This window comes from Sciurus vulgaris (assembly GCF_902686455.1).
Source record: "Sciurus vulgaris genome assembly, chromosome: 13".
In the NCBI taxonomy this organism is placed as follows: Eukaryota; Metazoa; Chordata; class Mammalia; order Rodentia; family Sciuridae; genus Sciurus; species Sciurus vulgaris.
Window position 1 is genome coordinate 53600065 of NC_136474.1, and position 20032 is coordinate 53620096.

Below are 20032 nucleotides of genomic sequence, written 5' to 3' on the forward strand. Positions count from 1 at the left end.
AGTGGCAAGAGTGCTTTTGTGGGAGAACATCATTCTCTAGTTTTTGGGAAACACACACAATGCATATACCACTGGGTTAAGTATAAGAAATGCAGTCAAAATGAACTGTGAAAATACAATTGATAATTTAAGAATAAGCCTAGTGGACTGCTCATAGAGATGTAAGAAGTGTGTAAGGAGGATGGAGGAGAGAGGTAAAAAAGATGTACAAAAATTTAAAATGAAAAAAATAAGAAAGAAAAAGAAAACCTAAGCTATAAATACAGCACTGTTACAAAATTGTTCTTGTTATTTTTTGAGTTTGTTTTTCTTTAACCATGCAGGTGTTAATGATGACTTGGCTTAATGAACAGCCAAAATAAAAATTCAGCAGAAATACATTTAGCACAATATGCCAGGTCATGTGGGTGTTGCAAATACCTCTAAACCATATTATTTATGGCTCCAACTGTTTTATTGAGGGAAGGCAGAGATGTGTTTACTTGGAAAGAGATATTTTTACAAGAACCAACAGAGGATAGTCTAGTAACTACAGTAGTTTTCCTTTATCTTATCTTGTTCTTATTCTTCAAGGTAGGAGTAAAACAAGGAAAAACTGATAGGACATGACTGATGCTGATTCACAATCAAAAGAACACAAGCTATGCTACTGAACCACAAGGAGAGAAAGGCAGAACTCCTGAAACAGAAGATAGAAATCACCTCATCTAGATACTTCCAGGGAAACAGGAATACAAAACTCTTAAAGAAACAGAGACTTAAAGTGGCTATATGCATGTATGTCACACTCAAACCCATTAATCCATATACTTTAATATCCATTAATAATTGTAATAAAATAGTTTTTAGAAAACTCCCATTGGTTATATGAAATGGAAAGAGGCTTGGAAAACTGGATTTGTCCACATGATGCTGGGCAATTATTCTGTCCCTGGGGTCAGTTTCATCTATGCAGCATGTGAGGTCATGGACCTAGATGGTTTTAAGGATCTTTGGGCTTTAAAATACCTACTATGTCTGACCAACGTCATTTACCTTGAAAAAGCTTCACAGATTATTTTCACTTTCATATATAGATTTAGCCACATCATAACATTCAGTATGAATTCTATTCATAAAATAAATGTTTCCTATAGACATTTTTTCAAGAGAAGAAATTTCAAAAACAAACAAGGTGAACCCAGGAGAGGCAGGGAGGGTTATTTTCCCTTTCCAGAATGCAGAATGTGGAATCACACAAGTAGAACTTCCTCTCTGAAATTCAAGAAGAAAACCTTTCAACATCAGATATAAACAGGGCAGTGGAGAAGCATTAAAACTTTTCTGTCGTGGAGGAATCTGGAAAGCTAATGATTTGCCTCCTGCCATTGCAAATATGGCACAGTTAACCATAATTTGGGTTAGATCAAAATAATTGTGCAATAGAGAAATAAAGAAAAACAATTTTTATTTTTTACTTTGTCTTTAACTCCTTTTTAGGAAGATATTATTTTCTTGAAAACTAAGGAAAAAATCAAGGATCAGATATATCTAGCTAAAGAAAAATTAAGAATTCAGAAAATTATTGAAAAAAGGGTAATGCCTTGATAAAAATGAAATATGGAAAGAGCACAGGATTAATAGTAAATGCGAAAGAACTATGATCCCTAAAGAATTAAAAACTCTAAGTTACATGAAATGACATTGGTCAGACAGAAAAACTAAAAGATGATTATAAGAAAAATGAAACAAGTTATGTTGCCATTATTTTTTTTTTTTTATCTATGTGCTTCCTAAGTAAAGCAATAATTCAAGGTCAAATAACTTGGAATAGTCAGTGCCCAATAGTCCTGGTAAATAGAGCAGATCAATAAATATGTATTGATCGACTGATTGAATAAGAACTGCTTGCAGTTATTTTAGGAAAATCAAAGTCACTAGGGAAGTTATGTACGTAATTTTTTAAATTAAGCAACTATGAATTTTCTTTAAAAATAATAAAAAACAAGACCTTTTCCAATAGTGATCCTTAACTTCTAAGTCATAAAATTTCATAAGATCCTATTTATATATAATAAAACCTAAATTAGATAAAATGTGGAGATACACATGTGCTTCTGTACAAAGAAACTTTATTTTATGACTTTAATGGTTTTTCATAGGTCATTGGAATAGGGAAAATTCCATATAATAGTTTACCAAAAATTGCAATATTTTCCTTTAAACCAATATTTGGATACATAAATATTTATTTTCTAAAGTGGGTGCAGTTTTTGATATGGCAAAACAAAGTATTGATAAATGACTTCAAACCTTAGGTAAAAAAAAAAGTTTTATTTGTTTAGAATCAATGAGGGGTCCTTTCATACTGTAAGTTTCAACAGTAACTTTTCAAGGGAGGAGTTAGTAATAGACCTTTCTTTGTCAAATACTTTATTAATTAATTCACCAAGCATGGCTTGTTGGGTCAGTATGGTCATTGTTTTGGTGCCTTATATACAAAAATTAATAAGATGTGTTCCCTTTTAATACAATGACAACTAATTAATTCAAATCACATATCACTAAATTTAGAAGTGTTAAGCTTGCAAGAAAGAAGGAAGATTTGCCAGAAGCAAGGGAAAGAAAAAAGAAAAATCAAAATAGCTTTGTGCTTTCTATCAATGATGTGTGTGTGTGGCGGGGGTTGGGGGTGCACGTGCATGTGTTTGCTTGAAAGAAAAAAAAAAGCAAGCAAGCAAGCTGGTAAGAAATTTGATGGAATCGAGAGACTATGTCAATGATGTGTCCAAAGATAAAATAGAGCATTTGAGGGCACAGAGTAATTCTAAATCCACCCCTCCCCTGCAATGAATTATTTCCTTGTCCAGCACTGGGAGTACTTGTGATATACGGTTCACCTCACCAAATCTAATATCATTTCAGCCCAGAGGGACACAGACCATGGTGAATGTCCTAACCTTTTTGAGCAAGGGATTCTCTTGACTGTTCATTCAAAGTTATCTTTAAGAGGAGGATTTTTTTAAAAAAATAAAGGTAAATAGAGATTTTGTAAAACTAATGTAAAGATTAAAAATTAGTGTAGAAGTCAAGTAACTTTATACTTGCTAGCCTCCTAAGTGTGTAATATCATCCATGTATTACACTATTATTTCTAACATTGATCATTAAAGTGAGCTAAACAAGACAGCTCAGTTGGGTATCATTAAACTTGTGCTATTTATTTAGTTGTTTACATCCGAATCTGTGCCAACACATTCTTTATACCACTTGGATATTTTCTCTGTTTAAAAGCGTTTCTTTTTTTCCTTACAAAGAAGGAAAAGAAGGAGGTTTTTTTTTTTTTAAGAAATGCTCTTAACATTTAGAAAATAAAAAAAAGAAAGAAGTTAATATCTATTAAATATTTACCTTCCCGCTTTTGCATTCGTGAGAGGTAGGTGATACTATTGGGATTTAAAACTTGAAAGATCACCTTAAAATATTTTATAGGGGGAAAAGATATTATTTCTGGCTTAGAATTGTAAAAGTAACCTGAACCTTAAACGCTAAATGCTAAGATAAAAAGCCTGAAGTAAGATTTCTTGCTAAAGTCCATCCTTCAATACACGTCTCCCTTTTTCTTTTTCTTCCTTTCCTTCTTAAATTCCCTCTGTTCCTTCTTTTTCTTTTTTCCCTCTCTCTTCTTACTACTATTTTTTAGGAATTTTTTTTTGTTGTTGTTGTAGATGGATGCAATACCTTTATTTATTTATGTGGCGCTGAGACTCGAACAATGCCTCACGCATGCGCACGCTCTAACACTGAGCTACAGCCCAGGCCCTCTTCTTACTACTATTATCGTGGGGTGAAATCTTTCTCCATTGCCCAGGCTGGCCTAAAACTTCTGTGCTCAAGTGGCCTTCGGTCACTGCTGCCTGAGTACCTGGGACTACAGATGTGCACCCGAAGTGTGGCATTTCAACATATTTCTTGATACACATGGAACATCCAAGAAAAAACTTTCCATAGAGGCAGACATCATCATGAAACTACCTCAAAACTTACCTTATTTAACTTTATGGGAGAATCATAGATTTAAACACTTGTGAATTATTTTGTAGAATATTAAAAATACCCCCGTGATAGGCGATCAGTATTGCCTCAATATCCCTCACCTTCTTTTGTCTCTCTTGTGGCCTTCTGTTCTATGTACTGATTGTTGTTCTGAGCACTTTAATTCTTAATTTCAAAATAACAATCATTTCATAAAAATCTCTATGATTATAAATACCTGTATTAGAGTTATATATTGGTACAGTGTAATTTTTTTATGTTGGATCACCCATTTGATAAGCTTTCATGACACCTCAGCCGATATCTTTTTCAAGCTTTAAAAATTTTCTCTTTGAATTGGAGGGAGTGTTTGGCAAATCTGCATGTAACTGCTTTACCACCATTTTTCAGACTGCACTTCATAGGGTACTAAATCACATCTACGTTATGAAATGCCCACAAATTAGACAACTCTCCTCTTATATTTTTTTTTCAACCACTACTAAAAACAAAGGGGTAAAATAGCAGTATATTATCTTTTGAGCACTGTCAATAGCTGTGTGTTGGGGGTGGAAATCTTTTGTAGCACAGGAGCTTGCCCCTGACTGTTGTCAAGCTGACTGAAGACTTTAATAGGAGAGAAAAGTGAAATGTGTTTCAAGGTGAAGAAGCAGCAAGAAGGAACCCAAGGATTTCACGTGAGGAATCTAAAACAAAATGCCTCAAAACGTTTTTGTAAACGTGGTGAATATCAAGAATTAAAGCAGAAAAATGGAATGAATGCTCCATGGGTCCTATTTAGCCATGAATAAACTGTTGAATCACCCATCAGATTAAATGCAATAAATGACATTACTTTTAACTATAGAAATTATCACAGGTGCTAAACCCACACATGACTCTCTTACAGGATGAGATAAAAAACAGCATAGAAATATCTGAACAAGCAAGGAATAAACCATCAAGTTAGGGAGGTGAAGGAAATTCACGTTATTCCTTTCTATTCTACCTGAATATTTTGAGAGCTCATCTGCTGATGAAAAGAACTAGTAAATATTTATAGATACCATTACCTACCTTGGGTAGCCTGTCTGTTTTGCAGAATAAACTCAGCTCCTGCTAAACATTTGTTGTAAAATTTAAATTGTATCTGCATGAGGGAAATTATTTTTCTAAAAACAATTTTCCAGCATATATTCCTTGTCCACAGGAAAATAAAATAGAGGACCAAATAGAATGTGGCATAATCATTCATGACTTTTATCCACTATCTAAATATAAAATGTTAGGAATATAAGTTAATGAAAACAAAACTTCAATATCAGCTGAATTAGAGATGTGTAGACTTAGAGTTATTATATTTAATTTACAGATAAAAATATTGAATGCATGAAAATTCCAGAGAAATTCTTGCCATTAGCTCTGCCCGGTTCTGATGTCCATTATTTCAGAGAACTATGGAAAATGGAAGCAGAATTGGAGGAAAACTAATATTCCTATCAAGAGCCAAGCATAGTGCCTGGCCTACTGTAGACAGAGATTAATTTATTGGCAGAATTGAATTTAAAGTAAGATCCACAGAAAAGATCAAATACTCAAGCATTATTTATTTGTAAGATTAAAAAATATTTTAAAGAAAATGGACTGAAATTTAATGCGCCAAGAATAACGCTATATATTATAAAATATATAAAATGCCATTCTTTTGTTCATTTATTTAACAAGTATACATATTGATCAGCTCCTGTGCTAACAGTGGCTCTGAGGATTAGTATGTAAATTAGAAAAAACAAACAAGTTTCTACTCTAGAGAAGAAAGAAGATACTAAACAAAAATCAAATGAATAAACAAGGTAAGACAGAAAACCTCTGTGGAGGAATTAACTAGGATTATACAGTAGTTAGTTAATATGGAAAAGGGGTACTAAGGTAGGAGTTGAGGAAAGGAGGTGATGTTTGGCTCCATCTTTCAAGATGAGATGTGAATGGAGCCAAAAGTCTAAAGAACATCATGTCAGAGGATCAGCACATGTGTCTCCCCAGAATGAGAGGATTTGGTGTATTTAGGAAAAAGAAAGGAGGCCAGATGGACTATAGCAAGGTCACACATCCCAAGCTGAGGTAGGGGAAGTAGGCAGGGTCTGATCATGGAGAGCTTGGGGAACATGATAAGGTACAGACAGGTCATCTGCAGGGGATGCCTCTGGAAGGCTTTCATTAGAGCAAGTCGATTGATATTTCATGAGAGTACATGTAAATAAATAAAGGGTTTTTTTAAAACTATGTTACTACAGAAGTTGTATTTTATTTTTCATGGTCCAATATAGCTTCTAAAATAGAACAATTTCTCCATGAGGAATATTCTAGATTTGGGATTACCTCTAGGTGTGAAGAACAACTTCTTTTATTAATTGTAACATGAGGATCTTGTATTCCTGCTTCTCTCTCTCTCTCTCTCTCTCTCTCTCTCTTTCACACAAACACACTCTCTCTTTCTCACTCGCATACACATACACACAATACATAGCAAGTAAATTTTTCATTCATAGTATACATCTTTAATGAAAATCATAAATCAACCAATGGGTGTATTAGGGAATTCAGTATTGGTGTAATTAATTAATTCTAATGAGCTTTTGCATATGATGATGGATAGTCTCTCATTTGGCTAAAAAAGTGGTTTGTGGGTTAAAGATTTGTTAAGGTCTCTTTCAATTTCATCATTGGTATTGCCACTACAACTTTGGACCTCTTTGGACTTTTCCACGTTGAAACAGCCCTAATCTCAGGCACTCAGTTGTTTTTATGATTTGTTAAGGAGAGCTCCAGCTTGAGCCACACACCCACGAAGTGGATCCCACAGACTGTTCTCTGCTGATGGGAAACAGCAGGTTTTTTCCTCATTGCCCAGTGAATGCTGGCTGTTTTCCTTAGTACTTGGAATTCTTTTTCACTATTTTGCTGTTACTGTTATAACCATAAAATTATAGCTATAAAATTGTAGGGTATCCAAAACCCATAGAGGTGACAAACTGGGGAGACAATGCATTCTAGAATTATGTAGGACTTCTAAAAGCTTAAAATAACAAGAGATAAGATACAGGGTAAAGAACATAAAAATTCAGAGCGGATATTTCAATCTTATTGTACAGATTGAATGTCGTTGTTATGGTTTGGGTCTAGAATGTCCCACTAAAAACTCAAGTGTTAAAAACATGATCCCCAAGGCAGCAAGGATCAGAGTTGAGACTTCTAGACAATGATTGGATGGATGGTGAGGGCTCTGACTTCATCAGTGGATTAATCCATGGATAGCTGCTGGGTGGTGGTTCCTAGTTGGAGGAAGTAGGTCACTGGTCCCAGCCCCATGTCCACCCACTCTCTAGACTAGAGCTGAGTAGCTTTCTTCCACTCTGCTCTTCTGCCATGACGTTTTTACCTTGGAGCCAGTTGACGATAAACCATGGACTGAACTTCTGCAACCATGAGCCAAAATAAACCTTTCCTCCTCTAAGTTGTTCTTGTCAGGCATTTTGGTCACAGAGAGGAAAAGCTAACTGACAAACTCCGTGAGCCCACCAAACCCTGAACCTCACAATTTTCATGATTCTGCATGTAGACTTGCAGAATCAAATGTCCTTACTTGAGAACCATTGGTTTCTCTAACTGATTTAAATGCAATACCCAGGGATCTGCTCTTTACTGCAAGGGCATGCCAATGAATTCAAGGAAGGAGACTTCGAAGGTGCTGGAATTACATTACCACACAGTGTGTAGAGCAGAAATGAGAGGATTAGGAGCATGGTAGGGCAGGAGTATATAAACAATGTAATTTTAAGCATTTCATTAGAAGATTGGATTATTTTAATTCCATTAGAACACACCAATAAGAAGACTTGTTTCCAGGTTTTAGGACATATTTCTACCCATTTACTTTGCATTTTGCCCACAATTAGTTGACTTGTTTTATTGCTTAAAAATTACCATAGTTTTCATGGACTGGGATTATAATTTAGTAGTGGAAGATCATGGGTTCCACTTTCAGAACCACAAAAGGAAAATTGTTATTGTTTTCCAGTCCTTGAAATATTACATCACTGTGGTGGGATTCTTCTGTTTGCCCCTCCACCTCCAAACATCACCCTCCCGGATTACATCTACAGATTTCTCTGCCCTTTGTCTTCTGGTTGTTTTCTGCCCATAGGGACAGTGGAGCAGGAGGTCAAAGAGTGACAGGTCCTTATTCTCCTGGCTCCTTCTTTTCCAAGTTGCTCAGAGGACCCTGAGATGCTCTTCCAAGGTCCCCCTCAACAGTTGGCTCCCAGCTCTGGGTCCCAGGGCCATTCCCTCTCCTTTCAGGCTTAAGGGTACCACTCTGTCCATCCACCTACCATTAGCCCTCATGTTCTACACTTTCCCTAAGAGATTTTCTTAAAATCCACCCACATCTTTGTAAACAGCCTGTTTTTTAAACTTTTCTCAATGTATCCAGTTTCATTATGCCATCTGGCTGGGTGTCCTCTAATGGCTGGGTAAAAATCATAAATAGAAGCATTGCACACCAAGGAATAAAAAAATTTCGCGTTTAATCACAACGTTCAATAGATAAAACAGAGTTCCATCCTGATTACCTTATTTAATCATTCATTTGGCACTCATCAAACGTGCTTCCTGGATGTTTGCTATACTCTGGACACCATGTGTAGTACTGGGGACATGAAAGTAGTAGGCCTCAGGACACAGGACATTTGCTAAAGGCAGTTGTGTATAATGAGGAAATGTATCACATGAAGACAAGAGCCACTTAACTTTGGGGAAGTGGTTAAGGAGAATCAAGAAATGCTTCTAGAAGTGGCAATTAAACCCAAACTTGAAGAGTAGAGAGAGGACAGAGAAAGGTGATAAGGAGGAGGGGGCCTTTTTGGTCAGGGAAAAAAATATCCACGCAGCTCCAAGGGTGAGAAGGGACGGGCATATTTAGAGAACAGAAAGCAGCTCAGCATGGCAAGAGCGTACAATAGGATGGAGTGAGTAATATGAGGTTGCACATGTTAGCAGGGGTCTCGGGTGTTGTTTTAAGGATGTGAACTTTATTTCAAAAGCAATGGGGAGAATGAGGTAATAGGCAAGGGAATAACACTTCTAGAAAGTTCATGCTGCTGCAGTTTGAAAAATGTGTAAGGTTGGAGGTGGAGAAAATGCACAAGGTTGGGGGCCAGGGAAGAAATGGGGGCACCTTTGCATTAATCTAACCAAAAAATGACAGTGGCCTGAATGAATGTCTTAGCAGTGGAAGTGGGGAGAAATGGAGCTAATGGAGAGGTGTAATCTGCAGGAAACTTGCAACTGGCAACCCAGGTACCACTATTATCAAATAGAACTTCAGAATGTGCATAGCTCTGCTTGGCAACATGAAGGTGAACTTTAAACTTGTCATAGCCTTTCAAGAATTTCAGACAAGCATTTTCATTGCTAAAAGAGTCATAGTGAAGAAATTTCATGGAAGACTAGAGTTGTTGTTTTTATAGTGATTCGAACAGGGCCCATCAATAGAGTTTGCTGAAAATAAATATTTGCTTGGTGAATTAAACAACTGTCTTTTTTTAGGAAAAAAAAAAAAACCTGTGTTTATAATGTACCCTTAGTGATAATAAATTTCTATTATGTGCTTTGCAAATTCATTTTATCTTCCTGGGTAAATACTAGCCTTAAGAAAGAATAAAATCAAATAACTTAATATTTTTAAAAAATTAGCCCCTGTGGCAGGAATGGTATTCCAGTAATGAATTTAAAGGTCTCTACAGAACCACTCTTTTTTAGAAATTAAAAATTTGTGAGAATGATATTTTGGTGAACCTTAACATCTAAATATATCTTCCATTATCTTTTTTTTTTTTTTTGGTAGCCAAACATGCTTTTCACTATAAGGTATTATATTACCTTTTGTCTGTGAAATGCTGTGCTTAGCATAAAGAAACATTTTTTTAGGACATAGAGATACCATTTGCTAAATTATTAAGTTTTTGCAGTGTTATCACCTTTTCAGTGGAAAACATTGCTCTACTTTTCATAAATGTCTAAAACAAAATCTATAAACACAAATGATCATCAAAAATTATTTTTAAGTAGAAAGAAGGCATTTAAGAAAATGAAAAGCTTAAAGATGTTTGAGATTTTTCAGCAGTAAAGACCTTAAACACACACACACGTGTTTGACCTGGATCATGAATTTATTTTGACTAAAAGAGTTTACCTCATTATGTTATGAATCTTCCCTAAATCTCAAAGAGAATAGATGATCTACTGAGTGCTTATATATAAGATTAAGCAGGACTGACCTTTTGTAATTTCCTGTTATCACTTTTAGTTGTAGCTAGTGTGTAATGATATATAGCTCCATTTCAGGTTTAATGTTCAAATGTTTGCAGGTGGTTATCATATTTTCATCCACATTTTCTTCCTCTCTGGGAAGCTTGTTCTGGGTCATCTTAGTGGGTTCATAAGTCCCTAAGGAGGTTTAATCAGTGGATAACATGCTGTGTTCCTGATGACACACTTCTCCCTATTTTGTACTATCATAACGTACTGGTGAGACACATTTAATTTTTTCTATGTACTGGAAGAAGAACAATTTATTTTTCTTGACATTATTTTTTTCAATTTTTCTCCTTCACTGATATTTATACCTTAAACAGTTATATCCTGGGAGTACTAACTCATTGTTATTTTAATTCTTGACAATATTAGTTTTCACTTGTGTATTGTTCACCTACATTGATATCTAAAATATTCCCCATTGAGTTGAGTAGACTCAACAATAAATATGTACTAAATTAAAGCATGACTGACCTCTTTCTATATGACTAAATTTAAAAAAACATACAAGTAATATAAAATTATTGTCAATATTTTACATATTTTGGGAAAGAAAAACAGGCAGCTTAAAAAAATCTTCAGATATATATTTTACACACACACACACACACACACACACACACACCCCACATCACACTTCACCACACAAAGGAATGTGTGAACAGAATATAGTCATGTAATAATTTATTCCAAATCTTTCAGAGAGCACTTATACATTTAATAAATGAAAAAAATTGGTATATTTATATCTTCACAGTAAATATTGTCTTCTTTAAAAGTGAAACTTTTAGGGATCATTTATTATAGGGGTCATAAGGACTTATTTGGAAGCAGTGTGAACTCAGATATGCTTCTTACATCCTCACTTTATTGCTCTCTTATATATGTGAATTCAATTCTGGGTTTAACTTTCTGCAAGAGATTTAAAAAGTAGACTGGGAAACAAACTCTACAGAATCTGCATGATAAATGGATAGACAAGAAATAGTTGAAAAGCATTCTATTGCTCAGTAACAAACTGTCACATACTTAGCAGTTTACTACAACATCCACTTATTATCCAAAAGTTCCATTGCTTGGAAGGCCAAGCATGGCATTGTTAGGTTCTCTTTCCAGTCTCACTGGCTGAAGTCAAGGTTTTACCCAGGGTGTATTCTCATGGGAATCTGAATCAACTTCAACAAGCAGAATTTAGTTCACTGTGGTTGCAGGATCGATATCCTTATTTCCTTGCTGACTGTGAACAGGGGCCAGGACACTTCATTCCAAAGAGCCGAGGATACTACTTGTCAAGAGGCCTCCTCCATCTCCAGGGTCAGTCAGCATCAAAGAATTTCCCCCATGTTGACTGCTTATCACACCTCAAATCAATCTCTCTCTCTCTCTCTCTCTCTCTCTCTCTCTCTCTCTCTCTCTCTCTCTCTCTCTCTCTTTCTCTCTCTCTCTCTCTCATACACACACACAAACACACACATACCTCTAGACCCACATTAAAAAGGTTCATGTGAGTGATTAGGTCAGTCCTGACCAGAGATCTCCCCACTTGAAAATCAATGGATTTTGGAACTAATTCTAATTACATCCTCAAAATCTTTTGCACAGCAACACCACCTCAATTAGTGTTTTATTGAAGAACTAGGAGAGGGACAGTGAGACATATATGAGGGGCTGAGATTGTTGGATGGTCTCTTAGAATTCTGTCCCCCACAGATTGCAAGTGGACTGAAAGTTTGAACAGAACATGACTCGGTTAGAAATACCTGGATGGCAAAGGGAATTGATTATTGTTTTCATTCCCAGTAGTTCTGAACAGGTTATATTTTTGAGAGTGGTGACATTATCAAAAGAGTACCAGAGAATATAGAGGTTTCAAAGTAATAGAGACAATTAGGAATAAGAGCGGTAAGCCTGGAGGATGTTTCTCTCTGCCCAAAGGCAGGGAACTCATGGTGGTCTACAGTGCTGCAGGCAGTTTGTAGAAATGCTGTGGGCATTTTGCAGAGCTTATTTTGGAGGAGAGTTGCATAGTTTGAAGTTCTAGATATTGAAGCAGGAAGTACTAATAGCAATAGTTAAATGCTGCAGAAATGCAAAGGGTTATGATATGGAGATTTTTAGTACAAACTTGGAGCACTTTCAGATGGAGACTGAGAATGTCAAACCATTACTATGTCAAACCATTACTATGTCACTTGGATAACAAGAGTAACCTAACCAATCTGGACCAACATAGATCGTCAGCGACCAAAATGTTAAATACGATCAGATGCCTCTCATTCAATAAAAATATGAAATAAATTAGGGAATTAATTGCAGAAAGGCAATCCCAATCTTGTCGTGAGTGGGCATTCCAAATTGTTAGATATCTGGTAGGTTAAGTACTTTGGATACTTGGCCTAGATTTGTCAACATCTTAATAGTATGAACCAAAGAAGAAATTTTTTTTTCCAAGTACCAGAGACCAATCAGGGCCCTGTGTGTGCTATGTAAGTGTTATACCACTGAGCCCTTTCATTTTTTTTTTTTTTTTTCAGATAGCATTCTTCTAAGTTGTCCATGCTAGTCTCAAGCTTGCAATTCTCCTACCTCTGTCTCCCAAATAGTTGAGATTATGGGCATGCACCACCATGCCAGAGTAGACTTTTTTTTTGTATATCACTTGTATGATCTCATCCATTAGCAACAGAAATGACCATAGCCATGTGAGTTTAAGTTATGAGATATGAAGTTTTCCCACTTGGGATAAGTGAGTTTGTACTTAATTTTCACCATTCAGGGTGCTTTTTGGTACTTTAGGGGCCTTGTATATTTTATTCATCTTTTCAAAATGGAAAATTGGGCCCTGTGGGAGCCTGGTGCTATGCATTCGAAAGATGGGAAAGTGTACAAGGCAATTCATATGATTTTTCTGGGAGTTCCTTAGTAACTATGGAAGGAAGCAAAGGGATATTTGCATACTACCTCTCATCATGCTTGCAGAGCCAACGTACACATGTACAGCACAAAGATATCAACTTGAAAATAACCCCGATCTCCTACTTGGGTTTATCAGAAGGTCCTCTTTTCTGGACCATTATGAAGGTACTGATGGAACTGTATCCTTCCCACTCAGGCTGAAGTTGTAGAAAAAGTTCAGCTTTCACTCAGGTATCTCAAGGCAGTTCCTGGACTGAGACTATGGAAAATAAAATGTAGCAAGCAGAGAATCCCAGACTGCACTTTTTTGGTTGTGGTCAATTTAGAAAGGTTGTGGCCAGCAAATAGGACGTAGAGGTGAGCCAGTCCTGCCAGGGCCTGCCGAAATGCTGGGAAATAGAACTTATACATCATTCCCTGGGTCAAAGCGAGTGCTTTCTTTCTGTCAAGCAACTTAAAATCCAGCAAAACCAGGGTTGTTGTGCTCCTCACGTGGCAGTTTTCATTGGTCAGTTTCATCTCACCTCTATCTCTGAATTCCAAATTTTGTATTGCTTGGTTAAGCTTTTTTTTTTTTTTTTTACTTTCTCAAGTTCCTTTAGACCTGTCTAACTCTTGGTTTCTGAGGCAGGACATATGGTTGAAAGAAAGAAATGCTATGAGTCAAACACCAAGAGTCTGGAAGATCAGTAGGAGGTAGTTGTGAGAAGAGATAGAGGGAAGGAGGGATAGGCTGATGGTATGTGGTATGAGCTTCGAAGAGACCCATACATGCGGAGGATCAAAGCTGCTCTGAAAACTCTTTGTGTGTATATTTTATAGACCAAAGATAAAATCAGATAGTGCCTTTCAGAATAGCAATATTTAAAATGACCATCACAGTTGTGGTGCTAGTCCCGAGCTTACACCAGAATTACATGTTTTTTTAGTGCATTCAGAGTTGATAAGAGAGCATGCTTGTAAAAACTAGAAGGTACCTATATTTATTTCAACAAGAAATATAGCTGCACAGACAGAGCAGATAGGACAGAAAGATGGGAAAGTGTACAAGGCAATTCTTAGTAACTATGTTGGCCACAATCTTTCTAAATTGACCACAACCAAAAAAGTGCAGTCTGGGATTCTCTGCTTTCTACATTTTATTTTCCACAGTGTCAGTCCAGGAACTGCCTTGAGACATCTGAGTGAAAGCTGAACTTTTTCTACAACTTCAGCCTGAGTGGGAAGGATACAGTTCCATCAGTACCTTCATAATGGTCCAGTACAAGGCTCCTTAGTAACTATGGAAGGAAGCAAAGGGATATTTGCATACTACCTCTCATCATGCTTGCAGAGCCAACGTACACATCTATAGCACAAAGACATCAACTTGAAAATAACCCTGATCTCCTGCTTGGGTTTATCAGAAGGTCCTCTTTTCTGGACCATTAATGAAAACCCAAATATGAATGATTATAGTTTGTCTCTTCCCTCTCCTCCCATCCATCACTAATATGTTTTACCACAGAATTCTAGGCATATCATTTTCTTTTCCTGATTTATTTTATTCTTCTAGATAGATTCATATCATTGATTAAGCTCCAGTAACCTCTTTTACCCATTGATCCTAGCCATAAATGATAGACACACTTACAGATACTAGATAAGTCGATTCCCACATCTCCTCAGCTGCACATATGCAACATATCCTCAGGTGCTGCAAGGGGAAGAAGGGTTTCCTACTGTCATCTAAGTTCTGAACCTGGCATTATGTTTAGTTTAACTGGCAAGTAAATGATATGGTCTATAGCAGAAGCTGAATTCCTGACAAGTATTTATTTTAATGTATTCATTAAAGATGAAGGAAGTATCTCTTGCAAGATATTGCTCTCTGACCTCAAGGACCCCAAACATCACTTACACTGGAGGCCCAGGTACTAAGAGAGGATGAACAACTAAATGTGGCCAGGCATAATGGGGTCTGAAGAGGGTTCTTCTCTGCCTGCCCTTTTGCATATGCTGAAGTTCTTATTTAAGAAAGCCACATGGTGTGGTGGAAAGAGTGAAATTAGATGCAGCTTTAACTTTGTGCTCTGAAAATGGGAACTTTGATGATTGTCTGAGAGTGATCTCTTAAAAAAATTAACATGGCACAGAGTAGGCAGTCAAGGAATATATAAAGGAGTTGATTGCTTACCCTGCCATTTGACCTTCTACTTAATTCTTCAACTATTATTTGAGGCCAGGCATATTCCACAAAACAGTACTACTAAAGAAATAAAATATGCCTCTGAGTTGTAAGAAAGAAATCTTATACTCATTCTAAAAATGTATATGATTTGTCTCTTTAAGAAGCTAAATTTCTCTATGCTATAAAAATTAAATGGGAATCACAGGGCCATTTCCAAAGAAAAACTTGTTTCTCCTATTTTTCTTATAAACTTCTTCAATGCAGTTAAGCTTTTTGTTTTGGAGAGAGGAAGAAACACATTTTGAAGGTAAGAAGACATATCAACAAAACAAAACCAAACAAATTAGGAAAAATAAATTAATGTTTTACACTTTAAATGTTTTAGTTCTATGTGAAATACTTAAGAGAGTTTATATGATCCATATATACTCTCCTGAAAACTGTGTGTGCATGTGTGTGTGTGCATGTGGGTATATGCACTCACGTGCACCTTTGTATATCTTTGACTTGAAAGTCAAAATGCAGGGTATTAAGACACGTCACAGGGATGCCAAGTTCTACATACTGATGAAGGAGTTGAAGGCAGGGGCAGGATGAGGGAGAAATAATTGTTCATGAAACAATGGAAGTAAAATTCCAGTAACAGAGGAAAATAAAACAGAGTATACCAAGCTTTTGCTCTTGCTCTGCTTTGTCATTGAAATCTATTTATTGACAGAAGCTTGTGAAGGACAAAGGCTGATATGTATATAAAGTGTTGGACAGTTCCTCAGGACTTCGATGGCCCATTGAGTGGCATCCATCATTCTTCAGCCCTTTACAGACTTTATTTTAACTTTGAATAAATAACTATTCATCTTCCAATCTATGCAAGTCCATGCTTCTGAGTTAAGAGTTTTTCTTTCACCTTTACAAGGAAATATTTTGTATGCAAAAAAGGCCACTATCTTTACTATGTCATATTTTGCATTCTAACTAAATTAACTTATCTTACCTCATCATTCTGTAATGATGGCTAAGTGGAATAAACAGTTGGAAAATTGTTAAAATATTTCTTTTGTTTTTATATTCTAATTTTTCATAGTTTTATTTTATACAAGTTTTAAAGTCATTTTTTCTTTTATGTGTTTTTGTTTTCTTATTTGCTTTCTGGATTCATTACATATTGATCTTCTGATGCAAAAGAAAAAGGTAAAAATAAAAATCTTGGTGTTTTCTGTTTTTCAATCTAAGCAATGAAGAGTGATTCATTCAGAATTAAACAGGAGAGCAGCAGGTCAGGTAGAGGTTATCTGTAGCAGGATGGTCTTAGTTGTAAAAAGAAAATATTTCAGAAGTGTATAGTAAGTTATTCTTTTTATTAAGATCACTGACCATGAAGATTACATCATATATTTCCCTTTTCCCTTTCACTTTAGCTGCTAAGGACAATGACACAGAATGAGGTGTGTTTCCTTCAGGTGGCTTAACCTGTGCTAGTCATGGAGTTCATGTGATAAATGAGATGAAAGGAACTATCCATCCATAAGTAAGTCCTGGAGAAATAAAAATGTTTTCTAGGATATGGCCTCTAACCCAGGCTGAGGCGTCTAGACTTCCCAGTAACCTGAGTGATAATCTTTTCACCATCTTTGTTCACGCTGCTCTAACAAAGCACCTTAGACAGGGATTTTTACCAAGAATAGAAATTTGTTGCTTACAAATCTAGTGACTGGGAAGTTCAATATCCAGTTTCCAGCACTGGTTACCTTGTGAGTGCTGCTCTCTGTTTCCAGTGTCAGGCCTTGTTTTTATGGCCTCCCAAGGTAGAGGCAGAAGGGCAAAGTGTTCTCCCTTCAACCTTGATCCCTTTCATAAGGGTGCTGATCCCATTCACAAAGACAGGGCCTTCACGACTTAGTTACATCCAAAAGCCATGCCTCGGGATACTGTTGTGTAGAAGATTTAAGTTTAATGTGAATTTTGGAGAGGACATCTTCATTCAAAGCACACCAGCAATTAAAAATGCAATTAACTCCTAATTATCAATCCAGAAGAATTTAACTAAGTAGGTAGAAAAAAAAAAAAAAAGAAATATGGAAACAAACATTAGATTGTGAGTAGTTATTGATGTCTACTAATCCTTCTTCATGATTTCTGCTATCATTTAATAGCTCTTCCTGGAGGCAGTAGAGGCAAATCTTTTAGTTTTGGACATATTCTAGGAGTTCTGGAAGCAAATCGATGGCAGTTCTTTTTCTGTGCCAACGAGTGATTACATTCTAAAAGAAATCAAAGATCTATGGACAGCCAAGTAACTATGTGACTACTTCCCATCGGTACTGGAACCTGCCCATTCAAGAGAGGGGGTGGGGGAGATGGGAGCCCTGGTTTGAGAATGGATCAAGGCTTAGGATTTCTACACATCTGTGCCTCGGACTGATGGCTTCCCAAGTTGTGGGGAAGTGGAGAACTCCTGAAGACAGCTTTCCAGTGCAAACAGAGATTCCCTTATATGGAGCTAGCAGTCTGACCCAGACCTGACTAAATCTGCCAACAAAGGGCAAAAGGGAAATAGGAACATAACTATACTGCCTTTTGTGTGATATCCAAATGACAGGACTCTGGCCCATCAAGCAGTAATAGTGACTGTTTTCATGAAGAATCACAGATAGAGAAATCCCAGAAAATTTCTAGCTGAACGTCCACATTTTATAGAAGAGAAAACTTATTCCAGGCCATATAACTATTTCTATGGTATAGAAATAGTGGATTGTGCACAATCCACAACTCATGAGGCATCTTTTCCAGAATGTTCATTTGAGTTCCAACTTTCGCAGAATGATTGAAAACAGTCACAGTTTTACTGGATTTCTATAGTAGTATTCACATTCTTGGATTGTTTGGCCATCTCCAAGGAATTTTTTTTTTTATATTTTTAGTAAAGTTAAAGGTGTTTTAATTGTTTATGTGAAATACAGAGTATGTCTTTGAAAGATTTACTTATTGAAGTAATATTTACTTTCTATTAAAATATGTGCATTATTAGATAAAAATTTATTTCTTCAAAATATAAATATAATATCTAAGTTCAATGTGGTAGGAAATTATTGTTTCACGTGGACCCAGGAAAATGCCTGGTTTCATCAAAAAATAAAACAAGAATTGTAACCTGAATTTACCATAAATGACTATGGAGAAAAATACCCACTCTGTCATCTGTAGAGGTAAACATGCTGTCACTAGTGGCCCTGCTGCTCTCTTCAAAGCCTCTTTGAGAAATTCATTAATAATGAAGATTAGTTGTTTTCCCAATTTAATTAGAGAAACATTTAAATACCCATTAACCACTATTGAATAGTAAGTGTTGCAAATTGCAAATAATATTTTTAGCTATTAAGTTTCAGATGTTTGACTGACAAAGCAATAAAAAAGATCTGTCATTTCTAGAGAATTCCCAGTACCTCAGATCTCCCCTAATCATCAGTCCCCCCAAAGAAAAACAAACAATAAACAAACAAAATGACTCCACCAAACCAAAAAAATAACAACAAAAAAGCATGCATGTCTTTCTTCTTTGGGGACCTTTTTCAGGTCAGGAAACAAAACTTTATAAATCGGTATTAGGGGTTGTGTTAGCTTTCTATTACTGTAAAAAATACCCAAGAAATTAACTGATAAAGAGAAAAGGTCAATTTTGGCTCATAGCTTTGGAGGTTTCAGGCTATAATAAATCCAGGCCCCTGTTGCTTTGGACTTGTCATGGTAGCATATCATGGTGGAGTATGTGATGGAGCAAAATGCTCAACTCGTGGCAGGGAAGTGAAAGAGAAAAGGGCTGAGGTCTCTCTCTCCCCTTCAAGGACATGCAGCAAAAGATATAAAATCTCCCACTGGGCCTACCTCTCAAAGGTTCCATAATTTCCCAATAGTACCATGAATTGGGAACCAATCCTTTAACACATGTGCCTTGGGGGAACATTCCAGATTCAGATTATATCAGGATTGCATATGGAAGTAGTTATATCTTTTATTTTCTTCCATATTGGAAGAACCAGAAAATTCTGGACTTTTGTAGCAAAACATGCTATAAAGATATTTATAAGATTTATCCTGTTGACCGTGGTACATTTTATAATTTAATCTGAACAATCTCTGTATAAATAGTTTTCTTGCCAAAAGATGATGAAAGAATATAATATTCTGTTCTGCATCTTCATTAACTGAAGAAGATATCTATACAAAAATCAAAACTAAAAGAACAGTTGGCAAAAGAGATAAAAAATCTTACCCATGCAGTGAACTTCGAGGTCCACGGTAAAAGTTGCATTGCATTACTTTTAAGGAAAAAACATACTTGCAATTTCTGGGTTAAAAAAAAACATCAATGCTACTGTCATTACTTGAAAGCTTGTTTCAGAACATAAGATTCCCAAATTGTCTCAGTTTTGAACTTGAGAGACTGAAGCAGTTTGAATTTTCATCATCATCATACTAATGTTATTAATATTTCAATAACTGAGTGCACCAGAAAAAAAAAAAAACTGATCATAATGGTCAGGAGTTATAACCAGAGAG